Raw genomic sequence first — 16,436 nt, 5'->3', positions numbered from 1 at the left:
TAGCAGTCATTTTCACTGCTTCGGTCAGATGGCGGTGAAGCGCTTTTGTTTTATCCCGTTCTTTCACCCCCTAATTCCTTCAGTATTTTATAACTGCACCAGACAGTGGCAGTTGCCGTCCGGCGCTAGTCGACCGACGTGTGAGCTTTCTTTCCTTCGCACAAACACTTAGATAGATATGCGCACCCACTGGCTCCAACATCTACTGCGTAAGATTCGGTAAACGCCCCAGTTTTGGAAGCAGGTCTCAAGCTCAGTCTAGCCGGTGACTAAATAGCAAAGGTGCAGTCTTGCTATGCGAATATGAGAGAACGCGTGAGCAAGCGCTTCCTTCTTGTTCCATGTTCCGGAGCACATCTCAGATGAGTGTTTACAAGAGCCACCGTTCATCTTCAGCCTGTAAAACCAGGCAGAAGATCCTGTAGCTTATTTTCTTGCTTTTGTTTGCCTGCATCAACCCGTTTGTTCATGCCGCATGTGTTTCTTATGAGCTCCCAGCACTTGCTTCCTTTCAAACAGAGTGCAGCCCTGGTTTGCGCGTCGTAGTCGTCGGTGTGGCGAGAGCGCAGGAGTGCACCCACTGGAGGAGCGACAATGAAAAGCCGAAGAGGGTGGTGCGCCTAGATGCTGGGAGAGCAGTGACAAAAGCTGGAAAGATGGGTAGAAAGTGTAGGAGGAGGGTATGGCGGTGGCGAAGCGCGTTTTGTGCGAAAAAATATATATCAGGCCATACTTTGGAAGAGCAAAATTTGAATGCGCTGCAGAGCAGTTGACCGCACTAACAACACTTTTGGCAATTTTACGAACCACTGCAAACAGTTTTTTGCTGGCCATTAAAAACACTCTCTTTTATTCGCTCATGGAAAGACACGCGAAGGCTTCATAGACGATCGCGCTGTAAATTTCCGTGCCTTCGACGTGCTTCCGTCCTTCACTTTGCTTACGTCACCTACGCTGACGTCATGGAAAGTTTTTCAGACTGCCGCCGATGTTGCTAACGCCCCTGAATAAGATAGTCACGTGAAATATTCGCTGAGCAATTTGAATATTTTTACTTTATTTATCATCATCTGCACGTCCGTCCGATCTCTTTCCATCACCTTCATGTCACATGACGTCGGCTACTAATTACTAACACAAAAACCAGGTGCAGACCTATCCTTCAAATCACAAGACAGCGCCGTGGCAATGAGGCCCCGTACCCGCTTCGTTTCTACGCTTTTCGTTTCTACGTTTTTTTTCTTTAGAGCCCGGCTTGGGGGGGCGGGGGGGGAGCCATGTCACTGTTGACGTAACCGATGGTGATATGCGGCCTATTAACAGTTCGAACTGGCCAAGCTAAGACACAATATTCCCCTCGGCCTCCTGTAGCCCGCCATGGTTGTTCGGAACACTGGCGTTTCGGACAGTGTGCTGGATCGCAGCGTTGGGTTCTTGTGGAGATCCTTGAAGCTATTGCATCCCACACTTAAAGGTGAGGCATACGAGTGCCCTTGGTTTGTTGCTCAAGTGGCCCCGCTATTGCTACTGGTGAAGACCAACATTCTCTGTTTTTCCCTTATTGATATGCACTGCGCATGTTTCCTTTTCAGCATATATTTGCTGATGTTGCCGCAAAAAAGAAAAAAAAAAAACAGATGAGAGTTAGTGCGCGTCCTGTGTTGTCTCCTCTCGAGTGTGTGTCTTCCTGTGCGCTATTACCTTTCGTCAAGTTTAAAGGCCAACAATTGGCATAATATTCACAAGGTACTACATTGAAGTCTCGGACAGTTCAGTTTGGTGAACGGCAACTTAGGGATCATGCAGGACCCCTTAATGAAGCGCCACCGTCCGCTCGTCAGCTGTCACGGCTAGCATGTGGCAAAGTGGTGTGTTAGAAATCTCATGCCGACATTTAGCACAGGGGGAGACTGTGAGAGGGAACAGGTGGCTTAGGAGAGCGGAGGAATGCGCAACCAGAAGATGGCTGCTACGCGGGAAGAACGCGGAGTACGGTTGCTATACCCGGAGTGTGACTTCTGTGGAAAGTGGGGGGTATGGCGAGTGTCGAATAGCGCACACCCAAAGGGTGGTGCTTCAAGAAGTGGTAGAAGGGTGACTACTGCCAAAATAGTCGTCTATGGAGAGAACGGAGGTATGGCCCAACACGAGGGCGAGAATTAGAGGCAGAGGAGGGTCATGTGGCTGGAGAGAGAAGAGAGCATTGGCGGGGAGGGGAAGGCGCTAATGTAAGGTGTAAAGTGAGAAGGACATTACGATGGTGAAGGCGGAGGAGTCGCGCTCAGTCTTCGCCGCCTGATGCGTAATGTGCCGGGGTGAAATAAGAGCGCGGAAAAGAGAAACGCTTGCACATCGCCCCCGCGCATTTCATCTTTCAGGACGAGGCTTTTGTTCCGGCAACCTAAAAATACCAGTGATTTCTCAGATCAGAAATCTCCTTTGTGACAATCAAGAATTGGGAAAAAGGCATGTCAGCTGAAAAAAAAAAAAAAGATTACTGACCATTTGCACAGGTAATGAAATGCGAAGTAGGTGCGCACGTACTGCATTTTAATAAACATTTTTACACTTTGTTATGCTTCGGTTTGCTTTGCTATTAAATATTCTCATGCAAATGATTCAACTCTGTGCACGGTTCTCTTCACACCCTCTGCAACAGTACTTATCACCGAGGTCGAGGGAGCACCACGGGTACACGATTGCTTGGAGGCCGAGGAGCGACTGACGCAGTAACACGCACTTGGACAGTATATTGCCTGGTGACGGCCACGACAGTCACCACTCTCTCACTGAGTGCATCTGTGAGGCCATTGCGCCTTTTCATTAGCTAAGACGCGCGACTCGGCGCAACACCACCTAGGCTCGCGGCGGCGCAACCGTGTCCTTCGCCCCTCAAACTCAAGGAGAGAGAGGGAAAGAGAGCAGGCATCGGACCGCCACCAGCGAAATCCGTTATGATTGCGGCCAGAAGTCACTAAAATGATTACTTACGTATGAGAAACGAAAGAGTAGTGTTCAAGTACTCATATAGTATGTTCATGTCGCTCTCAAATGATTTACCTCAGCATATGGCAAAAGTAGGATACCGTAAGAGCTGATTTACGTTACCCTGATTTGCCTATTGCTGAGGTAAATAATTTGAGAGAGACATGAACATACTATATGAGTACTTGAGCACTACCCTCACGAAGTCGGGCGCAGCTAGCTGCGCTCAACTTTCGCATTACCGAGCATCGTAATCGTGTGGCATTTTTTCCCATGATTGTTTCTGCTTCTTTAAAGCATGAAGGTCAGTGGAGCATCGCTGATATAGTCTGGCAGGGTATAGTGCATTAAAATCACGGACGCTCCTCTGGAGTGTGGGAGTTTGGCAGGTTGCGTGGATTGCGGGAATGGAGGTCGTACCGTACTTTACCATTTGGCAGCTGCATGCTGAATGGGAGGTAAGATGAGAATCGTGTCCGATAGTCCTGGATCCTGAGTAGTCAGATACGCAACCCATAGGCAGAGCAGGAACTGTCGGACATGTTGATTAAAGTGGGGATTTATATTTCCGTGGAACGGACTTGCGTCTATAGTGTGGTGACTTACGACTGACTGTATAAAATTTGTTTGAAATCATGTGTGACATGAGTACGTGTTGAATAATAGATGCCTACATTAAGGGAACATCGGTGAAGCGAGTAGAAAAGTACATGAACGCCAATGTAAATACGAGAGAAAAGTCACAGAGGAAAATGAAGCGATCGAGTAACGCGCGGATAGTATTGAAACGTGTTTGCTGAAGACGTAAGCCCCTGATGGCCTATGCGTCACACGAGGCGAGGTCAACAAAAGAAGACTGCAGCGCCGTAGGTTTCATGCTGGTGCATGCTTTATAGCAATCAAAAACTGGCAAAGGATAGAGCGCCAGCTGAAGTCGAATACAAGAAAAAGTAGGCTTTAACGTGTCTCTCTAAAATCCCTTTCCTCGGCATGTCGCAAAACTAAAAATGCCGGAAAAGTTGCGCTCAAATTTCGCTCTGCTCTATTTCTTGGGCCATTCATAGCACGAGAGTATTAAGAGCCCTATTATCAGAAAATACGGCGTCGTCGGCTTTGTGAGCAAAAAATCAAGGCCATAGCTCTGGCAGGTGACATGGAAGGCTACTGATTGGTCTACGCGCTGTATGACGTCACGAGACCATATGACAACGCAGGCACCGCTAACTAGAGCTTCTCCTTTAAGGTGGGAGATCGGCATGGGAATCGAACCGTTCAGGACTATAAGGCGAGGATCAAGACACGCCTGTTAGCCCACGGATGCAAATCCGTTAAAACAGCTGGCTATATACCAGTCTATGTCAGAAGTGGGGTGCCCAGTTGGCCTGCTTCTGAGCTACTCCGTTCGGCTTGTAAAGAATTTCCAGTGTTTCGAGTATCTTGATGTTAAGAATTTTTGTCCTACCCTCTCTCTCCAATGGGAAAGACCTCCACTGATGCTAAATCAGCTCCTCTATACACGGCTCAGAAGCCGACCCCTGTGCTCGTTTTACTTTTTACAAAGGCTGTACCTATGTCGGGTGGTCTTTCACGTAATTGGGTTACTAGTGACTGCATTCTAATGATTATGTGCGAGATAATAGAGGTGCACACTAAAAGGTTAATGATTAAGCGAATAGCCGAATGCGTGTACACGAACGAGGATCCGTAAAAGGACCCGCAGACGGATGCCATTAAAGCTGTCGCGTCATGACCTCAAAGGTGGAGCTTAACCCCCCCCCCCCCCCCCCCCCCCAATATTGTCTGTTTTGTGCTCATGGCACAATAGTCGTCTTCAATATGAATCGCGAAGCCTTGTTCAAGTAATTAATAATAATAAAAACAACCCGAACAAAAATATGCATTGGCGAAAACATGAACGAGTCGTCCAATTTTACGGATCAGATTGCACAGATACACTCGAGACCGCATGAGAGAAGTGTCCGCGGATGACCCCGAGCTGGAAATGAGAGGATACAGAATAGCAGTTCTAGCTATAGTCCACTCGGTTAGCTTCCCTGCCGAGCGACACGAGTCGTGGTTGCCAGCGAGAGCAGAAATTCCCCGTCATAGTCGGGGACCACCGCATGAGCGGAGGAAAGCGAACGGCGGTGGCTGCTGTTCGCGCAGCTATTCAGCCTGCACGACGCGAGTAGAGCCCAGATGCGCCCAAGGGGGGAAATAGTAGGGGGAAGCGGCCGAGGGGATGGTGCGCGTCTTCCGCGTGCCTAAGCAGGCACCCGGCTGCCGAAGCACGCAGTGGGCTTGGAGCGCACTGGGCGCTTGGGAGAAAAGGGATTGAGGTGGGGAAGGGGAGTGGGGAGGGATGTATACCACTAGCCCGTGAGCCGAGAATGCGTGGCTGGAGGCCCGAAAAGTCCAGCGTCCTCTCGCGAAGAGGCGACTTTCCCCGCGGCATGAGAACAATGGGGCGCAGCGTGCTGTTGCCACGATTTATTAAAGTCGGCCGTCCAACCCCATCTGCACTGTTTCCTTCCCCAGGTCCCCGTCCGCTTCCCGCTCATTTATTATAAAGGTATTTGCACATTAATATGGCAGGGGAAGAACGGGCAACGAAGCCTGCTCGGATGCGCGCAGTGCTTCGAGCTGTAGGCGCGCGTCAAGTATATCGCGACGACCCTCTGAGCACACATAAGGGACATAATCAGAAGCGCAACCGTTATACCAGGAACTGAAAGGCAGAGCTGCTCTTTTTTTTTTTTTTTTTGAGGGAGTGGGGGGGTGGGGGGAGGGGGTGAAACTAGAAGCAAGGAGCTAGTCGATTTCAATATTGGTCATCCCGAACTCGCGACCCCGAGTACTTGCGCGGGCATAACGCGGTGAAGGCATAGAAGCAGGCGCGCGCTGATTTATCTATTTATTTGAGGCGCAATAAAAAACAGCATGCTGAACTTCTGACAGCATGCCAGCTCTTAAAGCATTGCAGCAGCAGCCGTAGCCACGAAATGCACAGAGGTTCGTTTTTAAGATGTCGATTGCGGTGTTTACGGGGATATCTGCCCGTGAAGAGGAGTCCGCAGCAGTAGATGGTCATTCTATGTCTGTAAATGGACGCATGCGCACGGCGCGCTCTGAGTGCACGCGCATGACACGAGCAAGACGTCAGTAGCTTTCTTGGTGTGCTTTCGCGTATAACGTGGTATGCCGCGCGGTAGGGCGAAGTGAGAAGCATTCCTGGGCAAGCGCTTTTTTTTTTCATGAACGCAATAATTTTCGCATATACCGTACAGACTGCGTTATCACAGTCAGTATATCTGCAGACCTAGGACGCTTGTGTTTTTTTTTATTTACTGTGAAAAAAACAAACGCATCCCATTAGTTTTCTATGGCAGTCTTAGCTAGAGGTGCAAAATATTCAGTCATATTAAATAGCTTAAAATCTTCTTTCAACTTTATTTTATTACGAAAAACTGAGAATTTTGGAGAAAAGTAGCATATGGCTAAACAGCGTGCATTTATTCGCCAGAAAGGGCAGGCATCAATAATGACTTCAGCTTGATCAAGTAGCCACATATCCAATGTATGACGGATGCGCTAATTACTTATAACAGTGCCACCAGTTGATTGTATTTTGCTTGTGTTTCCCGTCACTAACACCCTTATCTTATCACTTCCGAGCGTTTCTGCAACGTTGCGCATCTCACCAGCGACATAAGCCCTGTTTACATAGACCCGACAGCAGAGGGTCGAGTTGGGAGTCGAGTGGAGTGTACTGGACCTTACCGTGTTTACATGAATCCGACCCGACGAGCGCAGAGCCAGCTCTGGACGAGCGTAGACGAGCGGCGATTACGGCGGCACCTCGCTTCGAGGCGAAAACTAGCAGACGGCGCCCGATTCCGTATTTTTCCCCCCGCTCCCCCACACATCTCTAGCGTTTTCCGTACTATTCTCCTCTCCCACTGTGCGCCGACTCAACTCTACAGCTTTTACATGCTTCCAGCAGCGGGGTCGAGTCCATTCAACCTGCGCGGGAGTTGACTGGACTCGACCTGACGGGGTTTACATGAACCCGATAACTTGTTTTCGATCCGATAACTCAACTCAACCCGCTGTTTTCAGGTCCATGCAAACGCCGCTATACATGCGGGTGACGAATCTTGCTGTTTCGGATTATCAGTATATTAATGGCTTTAGCCTAGCCACGAAAAATTCATGAATGCCTCGCCACGGATATTAGCCCATGTATGCCAAACGTGTTCAACACGACGCATTTGTCAAGGTCTCCTATATATGATGCTTCGCTCGCGTATACTTCGTGTAGAGCAAAGTTCCACTTAGAAGGTATCGAGAAGCTTGAGCTGAGGCAGTGCCAGTTTGGCTTTGCACTTCTGGAGTGGTATACGGTGTAGAAAAGACGCAGCCCTTTTGATTGATATTTTTGGTATAGTGGGCACTGCTCTTCGCCTTTACAAGTACCGACTCTTTGTTTGACTGGATGACTGTGCTGACAAAAAAAAAAAAAAAAAGAACTGATGTTTGACGAAAATTTCCTTCATGTCCACCCGAAATCTCTTACACGACAACAGCTTCCTTGTCAAAAAGGTCGCGTGGGACCGTGCGCACTGCTCGCTTTTTTCTAGGAGTGGCCATTCCACACATACAATCTGCAATAAACCGCGGGTGAAGCTTTCTCAACATTTGCAACAACATATCACGCTGGGCAACTTCCATGCACTATGAGAACTGTCTTTCTGATGCGTGCTCTGTGAAAGCACACATGGTAAGTCCGCACAGCCGAAAAAGTCGAAGCTTTTTCTGGTTTCCCGTATATTTCATTGGATGACATCGCGAATATTCCCTGTAGAGAATTATTGTATAGCCTCTCCGAGAGGAACCTGTACACCAAAAAATTTCTCCAAGAAGGCTTCTATTTGGATAATCAGTTTGTACCAAAGCTTTGCAGTTTTGTGCGGTGTTCACCGCGTGAAAGCACGTTCAGCCGCTTTTTTTTTCTTTTTTTTTCACTTAAGCCGTGCGGTGAAACATTAAATTGTCTTATGTTCATCCCAGTGCGTCTGTGCACTTTCTCGCAGCGCGAGCACTTGAAAAACAGTGGCCCAATAGGCGATGGCATAGGGGCTCGACTGCTGAGCCAGAGCACCCGGGTTCTATCCCGGCAGCGGTGGCCGCGTTTCGATGGATACGAGACGCAAGGTTTCTGCGTGCGGGTGGATCTCAGTATATGTTAAGAATTCCCCTGTGATACAAATTATTCGCAGCCCTATAGTTATACCCTTATAGGCGGTGTATATTTGGGGCATTCGACCCCATGAAATCTAAAGACAGGCAATGACAATTGCTCTCTACTTTCCCGTCGAGGCACGCTGTAGGAATTTTCAAAGCAAGAAAAAACCTAATCTGAAAGCAATCACTCATAAAACTTTGTAATCCTAAAAGGAAAAAGAGGTGTTCGATGTTCTTTCCATCTATTTCTCCGCTGAAAAGAAAAAAAAATATTTTTTAATTTTGTTTTTATTCTCGTCGGCACATCTCTCGACTCTTAACTACTCGTTGGGAGCGCATCATAAACTCAAAAAGCAAGACTTTGCTATGAACTGTAAGCTTTGGCCGCGCCCAACAACATGAAAATAGTGTCTTACAATATCTCATAGTTGCTCCATAATTAAAAGATGTCCCAGAATGGTGCACTAATAACATAGCCTACCAGCCGTTGGCTCTGCCATCTTTTGTTACACTTCACTGCACTAAAATTCTCAATTTTAAAGCGCTACTTCTACCAAGAATACCAGTTTACGAGCTACTGTATATGTGTCGTTTAATGAAAGCTTGGATTCCGAGCAATCGTCCACGAAAGATGGCGCCAAAAGGACATTCTCGTTGGCCTGCGGGTAGAGACCATACTGTGGGCTTTGCTGCAGACCACGCACGAAAGGAAGAATAAGCTATTTCATGGGTGAGACTATATGTTCACCAACGAAAAGCGGAAATGCCAATGTTGACAGTCCTAATTACGCGTTAACATTGCTTCCTCGCTATCTTCTCTAGGTAAAGCAAGAGAGATTTTTGAAGCCTACACGAGCCAGTCCACTGCTGCACAGAGCCGCAGCAGCTGTCTGTTGCATCTGCAAATTTACCCGGAGCAAGCGCGGGTTTGCTGAGCGGCTTCTCGCGGCCTGCTATGGGGCTCGGGCGAGGAGGCGCTTAGCCTAGCTCGAGGCTGATTTTCGCCATCGTCGGCTGCTGCGCCAGGCCGGTGCACAAAGGGGAATCTGCCTCAAAGGGGAGTGGCGCGCTGATTCATGCGTTGAGCCGGTAGGCCTGGAAGGGTTGGGGGTGCCAGCGCCAGCTTGGCGCGTGCTGGTAAAACACAGGCGCTCCACGAGCCAATTATAAGCCGACAACCGAGGGTTCGCGCGTGCGGCTGTGTGCGCACGCCGCGTGGCTCGGAGGCGCTTTAGTGACCTTCCTCGAACGCCACCGAGCAGTGCAGGTTTCATGGGTCGGCGCCACGACACCAAATTTTTCCCCGAACGTTACTGCGAGCCTCACTCTGTCCCTGAGCGAATGGGCTTACGAGTGACTCATGCTCGGCGCGTCTGCGGGTTCCGGCCGTTGAGTAGACAGTTTGAGTTTCCTTTTGTCAGCTTCTCGACACTATCAGTCGTATTGGCGAAGATACAGTCGGAGCGCGCGGCAGATGAAATACTGCGCAGAACTGGTTGTTGAGAGGTTACGATGTTACCGGTAAGATCTAGAATACCCGAAATTAATTTTCCTTTTTTTTTTCTAACATCCTTTTTTTTTGCTATTGGGCGCAAATCCGGCGCCGACGGTGTAGCTTTCATTCGTTTTCTGCGTATTGCGCAGCAATTAGAAATCAGAAAACAAATAAATGCAGGGAAAATGAGAGCCCCAGGTGGACGAAGTTTCCGGAGCCCTTCACTACGGCGTCTCCCATAGCCTGAGTCTCTTTGGGATGTTAAGTGCGATAAACCATACCAAAGCTATATACTCTGAAACACGATTTTCAAAATTTGCGGGCCATTGATCACTGCGTAATGGTGGTTTTTTCTTGAAATGTATGTTACGGCTATGGTGATGTGTTAAGTGACAAATATAGGGAGCACCACGATGCCACTCGCTGAAGGCATGACGTTACGGCAGCACTGTCGGTAGGATGGATAGTCTGCTCTGCTGTCGTCTCCGCGGCAGCCTGCCACGGTCGAACTGATACGGTAACGACGCCCGTGCGTCAGTCGAGTCCGGGACTCAAGGAATCGTCGGCGGGCTCACGAGATTCGAGAGTCCTTAGAGCACATCGTGAAGCCGCTGCTGTGGTTGCCGGCTTTCAGCAGCGGATTTCTACATAGGGCATACGTAGAGTTTGAAGCCCATCGCGGTGGTCCTTTTTTGAAGTCGCGCCTTGAGATCCTGGTCCAATTGTCATGTTGGCCAATGGTTGTCAAAAGGCTGACAACCGACTGTGATAAGCTGGCTGTTTGCTTTGGTTCTGTCACCTTTTTCATATCCTTTTGCCAACTATTGACCACCGCGGTTAGACTGCACTGGCCCAACGTTGGCCCACATTTCTTTGGCAGACACATTTACAGCTGATTTCAGACAAGCGCCTTACCGATCGTCGGGCTCTCGTCAATTTCCCTTTGGTTGCAGCTGCCTTACCCTTCTCTCATCCTAAGTTTGTTGTGGGTTACAGTACTGCTGAAAGAGTTGGGCATAAAAAAGTGGCGCATTTGCTTCGTTATACTTTCAGTATAGGAACCAGGTAAGCAGCAGCGATTTTAGCAATTGATGAATAATGAGAACTGGTCTAGTATGTAGGGTTTAACATCACAAAGTGACTCAAGCTACGAGGAATGCCGTACTGGCGGGCACTGAAAATTTCTATTACGTGCGGTTCTTTAACGTGCACTAACATCGCATAGACAGGGGCGGGAAAATGAAATTAAAACCCTTTTACAACAATTGCTTCCTTTAGAAACGCTCAAAATACTTCCTAGTTTTCTGTGATGTTGATGCCATAAAGATAACCTTTAGACACTTACAGTCGCTGTTATACTTGTTTGCTTGATTTTTTTTTCTCTCATCCCTACACCTGCTCACAATCCAGGATGGCCTGAGTGGCAAAGTTTTGTTGACATGTGCACACGAACGAAAAAACACATGTCATACAGTTAATCTAATCAAGTGTGTTCTCATGTCAAGCTCTCAATACTTGATATACAAATTTTTGTGGCACTTTAGTGCTGCTTTGCACATAGAACATTTGTTATTGATGCATCTTTCAATCATATACATCTGCCGGTGTCAGCTGCATCGTGAAGACTGCTTTAATGGCGCATGAAATAAAATACAAATTGATTAAACAACGTAGTGACTTTTGTGACGCATACATGTTTAGAATCCGGTGAAAGATATATAACAAGGATGCGCTGACTGTGAGAATGTTGAACGTTGCTTTTTGTTCAGAACCAAGAAGGCTTTTTTTGGAAGCGAATATATTGCACGTGTACACATATTCATTACGGAAGTTTTATTCCTCCTAATTATTTATGCCAATATTGGCATTGTCCAAAACGCACAATACAACTTCACGATGAAAAACAGTGAGAACAAGGGAGGGGGGTGGGGGGCGGGGGTCAATTTGCCTTGGAGACAAACAACGTGTACATTTGCCGCAGCCTGTCATTTACCATTACCAAAGTCTCTTTAGGTTAATGCGGGGTCTATCTGGCTCTGCAACTTCATGAGGTCGCATTTGTTTTAGCGTGTACTTTTTCTTCGTGATATTTTAAATGATGTCTCTCTCTGAACTCTCTGGAACAGATCTCGCACTGAAACGGCTTCACACGCTGGTGAACCTTCATGTGCCTAGAGAGGTGCGTGCTTTGAGTGAAGACCATGGGACACAGTTGGCAATGGAAAGGCTTCTCTCCCGTATGAGTGCGCATGTGTAAGACCAGTTTATATTTCCGTGCGAACTTTCTGCCGCACTGCTTGCAATGGTACGGGAGTTCACCGGTGTGGGTACGAAGGTGTGAAACTAGGGCCTGCTTCACAGCAAAACTTTTTCCACAGTGTTCGCAACTGTACGGCCGTTCACCCGTGTTCGTTCGCGCGTGTTCTACCAAACGACACTTTTGGGCAAAACAACGGCCGCAGTTTTCACATTCGTAAATCAGGTCGTAGGTATAGGACCAAGTGTCTTTTCAGACTGCCTCTTTTGACAAAGTGCTTGCTGCACCGACTACACTGGTAACGCTGCTCGCTGGATGTTCTGTCGAGGTGATTGTCGGTACTAGTTGCCGCTGAAATCTCCGGATCTCCACCAGGCGGATCCTGTCTGGGGATGGTCCAGGCTGCGCCTGAAATATGGGGTATATTAAGTGGAATACAATTCTACGGTCACAGGCTAGGGAATGTGCAGAGCAATTTTGTTCAAGCCATATTACAGCGTGTGTAATAAAACATTCAGTGGAATGAAGCAAAATTTACCTAGTTTCTATGTCTGGATATAAAACACGGCAATGAACAGACAGTAATGCAACTAAGGCGATAGCTAGAGCTTCTTTAACCACAGGCAGAGGTAAGGATAGAAAAAAATCAGTGACAGCGAGAAAAAAAAAAAAAACATTTTACAATTCACTATCTTGTGTACCACAGACCTCTATGTTATTCTACACATGAAAGGAAGAAAGGAAAAAAAGGTATCGGCAAAAATTTTCATCGCCTTTTTTGGCCTTTGCTGCAAACATTGTCTCCATTTTTATGTTTGAAGGACAGAAATATATACCCATTAAAAACGAACAGCGTTATTGCCAAGCAGTACCATCAAAACTGTACATCAAGACTTAAGCATTCCAGTTTGCAAGATTGTCAAATCTATTTAGCAAAGAAGCGCGGTGTCGATTACGAAAGCACTAAGAGAATATATGGAGGTCCCTAAAAAGATTTTTGGGCATGCACAAAAACACAATGAACCTTGTTCATGTTTCATAAAAACTGGCTCCTCCTTGTTTAACCCCATTTTACCGCACTGTAGGATAAGGCATTTGCCCAAACTGAGTATATGTCTGTTCACCATGAACGAAGTAAACCAACTGACCCCTTTTGTAGTGTTGTTACTTGCATTCCTCCGCAAATTGGAAGGCGTGTATTGGTTTTGGTTCACAGGAAAAGAAAGGTGCAGTATTTGTCACACTTGTTCTGTGTACACCTGACCCGCAGTGAAGTTCAATACGCAAACTTATAATGTAAGAAAATAGTGACCCCGCTCCCAAAATCTATTATACAGTTTTCAAATGCCACTTTCTCTAAATACTTTTAGTGTCGCTGTCACGTGCACCTGTATCGTAGCGACCTACAGCGTTCTCACTGTCATCATATTGACCGCATTGCCTTTAGGAGCGTGGCACGCTTTCTTTCTTCACTTTCAGTATTATTCCAACCGAAGTAGCAGTCTCGTTCACAAATGTAGGACGAATAGCATCGTAGCCACTAGCAGTCTTCTCACTGCCGTCAAACTGGCGACATTGTCCTTCGGCGTCTGAGATGTTTTCTTCCTCCACTTTCAGTACTAATCCAAACACAGTCTCGTTCACAAATGCATGATTTCAATAAGTACATTCCTTTGGGCGAGTTGGTTCATATTAGCAAAATGAAAAAGGAAAAAAAAAAAATGTATGACTGATAGTATCATAGTCGCCAGCAGCGTTCTCACTGTCATCATATTGACAGTATTGTCATTCTGCGGCCGAGACATAGTCTGTATAAACTTTTACAAGTAATTGAACTTTAGACTCGTCGAAGAACGAACGGAGCGTATAGGTTGTATCCCATCCGCTTGAGTTAGCACATTGTCCGCTGTCGTCTGTAAACATTAAGGCCTAATGGCGTCAAAATCACACATGGCAAAATGAGGTCACAACATGTAGAGGCATTCATTCGCGTGTACCTTTAGGCAAATATGATAGACACTATATAAAATTGGCAATACCACTAGGTCCAATTCAAGAAAGATAGTGTCTCGGGAGCTGAAAAACTCAGCCTGGCTGGTGACTGACATGCCCGCAAGCAGAATTCAACTCGGAGGCGGACGACCGCAAGGGTTTATCTGAGACGTGATACTAAGGGCCGCCGACCTCGGCTGTGCGTAATGGTAAGGTGATGAAGGTCTCAGACAAGTCTACAGCACCTCCGAAAGTGTCAACCATGATAGGCACAGTTTAACATGGCTACAATCATTACAGGTAAACCTGGGGCCCTATTTTCGACCCACATGACCGCCGTTCGGCGCCATGTTGTTTCTCTGATTAGTTGTCAAAAAGGAAAAAAAAAAAAAACACGTGTTTCAAATTTATAGCGCGAAATTGCGTTCTGTCGAAATGGCTTCTTGAGGTGACGTAAAAATGACGTGAGCGTGAACACGGATTTTTAGGAGCGCTATTCGTGATGCTTGGATGGTATTTATAAGTGTGGAGGGAAAACGGAGGTATAGATGACAGAGAGGAATGCACTTGCGCGTGTATTACGAATGGGGTGAAATGAACTGCCAAGAGCCGCCTCCTGAAATCTGATTGGCTGACGTGGTGCGGGAAGAAATACGCCTTGTGTTAACATTACGTGATTACGTAAAAATGACGTTTCATTATGTAAAGTATGTGCTGCCATTACTGTAAATGACCAAAGTTAAGCGCCACATTTCGGACCACTGGAGTTGGCCGTGCAAAAAAAAAAAAAAAAATGGCGAATTCGACGTAGACTATAGGCGGATGTTAGCTCATCGCAGTTTGATAGACAGTTTGTTGGGTGTGAAATAAGCTGAGACACGTAATTGCAGAAAGCACTGAAACTACGTCATAAGGGTATTTTTCAGCTGCGCAACCTTTTAGAGGATTAATAATGAAATAGGAAATTTACAGCCGTACAAGGGTTCTAGCTGTCCCCCCGTTGCAAGTGCGTTGCCCTCATAGAGAAACCATCGATCCGCGTGGTTGTTCCCAACGCTGCAATGGAGGCCTGCCAAATCAAGCGGTTGATCTGCGCGAGACGACGTATTTCAGAGATCATCTAATTATCTTGCTAATTATCTTGCTAATGAGCTTGCTAATTATCTGTCTGGACGGTTCGTGAGTACAACCTGAGGGGTCATATGGTGCGGTGGCGACAGGCAGAGAGGGATCACCAAAGACTTTCTCAAACGTCGGCCCTAAACACTGCCTTTTTATCTAGCACTATGCACTCACTGCAATGTTAATAATTCGAAGAGCCTTCCCACGATGGTGGGGAAAAAGAGCGCAAAAATATTGACCACTTTTATTTTAATAAAGAAATGCATGTGCCATGTACGTAGCATATATTCGCTTGCCGCGTACATGTGATGTGTTACATGCATTGTTTTTTTTGTTTGTTTTTTTAACAAAGCCGGAAAATAATATTCCTTTATTGATTTGCATTTTACCGTTTCGACAGTAAGGAATATGAGCACGCGGCGCCGCCCTAGCTTCATACCACGATTTCCTCAGTCGTCTTTCGCTTTTTCTTATTCTCCGTTTATCCCCCTCTGCACGTGTACGGTAGCTATACTAGCTGGGCATCGCCTAGTTAATCTTCCTGTTATTCCATCTCTCTGTTTCTCTTTGTCACGTTTCACAGGAGCCTTTCGCACGCCAGCGCATGAATATTTAACCGACTAGGTGTAAGGGGGGCCCAGCCTGCATGCCTTCTACTTTGCCAGTTTTTTGTGTGGAAGACCACTCTCTTTCTCACTCTTTCTTTTATCTCTGTGCTGCTTTCCGCGCTCTACACAACTCAAGCCGACACAATATATTAGAAGCTTAAGCAGACTTGCTAACCTGACTGCAGCTGGCCATAACGCGGCTGTTCGAAAAAGGTGAGCAGCAGAGCCGGGATCTAACAGTAATTAATACTTTGAGACTGCGAGCGTTGTCCTCGCACATGGACCATGCTGGCTGCGCGGGAACCTCTTCGTCATGGAGCTACTTCGGAAGTCTGTCGATTCTTTCTGTTTAAGACGAGGTTCTTAAATGTTTTAGTTCCTGCCTTTAAAAGCCGCTGAAAAGTGAACGTGAGAGGTCATCGGCGCTTAAGAGGATCAATGCCACTTTCCGCTCCCATTCTGCGCCAATCCACTGCGCATATTCCATTGTCGTTCTTGCTCTTCAGCTGAAATTCGCGCAGCCTCTCCGTACGTAGCTGCTGCCGCATTGTGCGACCGCAAGTATTTCATGACAGAATGACACCGCAAAGTCACAATATATTTCACTCGTCCTCACTGCAACCCGAGACCACGGATCGCAGAACGCGCCGCAGCGGCTCGGTTCCTATGTTTTCTTTTTTATACTTGGCGCCAATATATAGCAGCAGACGACAGCGTTTTTTTTTAAATTCCT

The sequence above is a fragment of the Amblyomma maculatum genome, chromosome 1 (genome assembly GCF_055883805.1).
Source record: "Amblyomma maculatum isolate TAMU_Amacu chromosome 1, ASM5588380v1, whole genome shotgun sequence".
Taxonomy (NCBI): Eukaryota; Metazoa; Arthropoda; class Arachnida; order Ixodida; family Ixodidae; genus Amblyomma; species Amblyomma maculatum.
The sequence above is the reverse complement of the archived record's forward strand: the minus strand, read 5'-3'. Positions refer to the sequence as shown.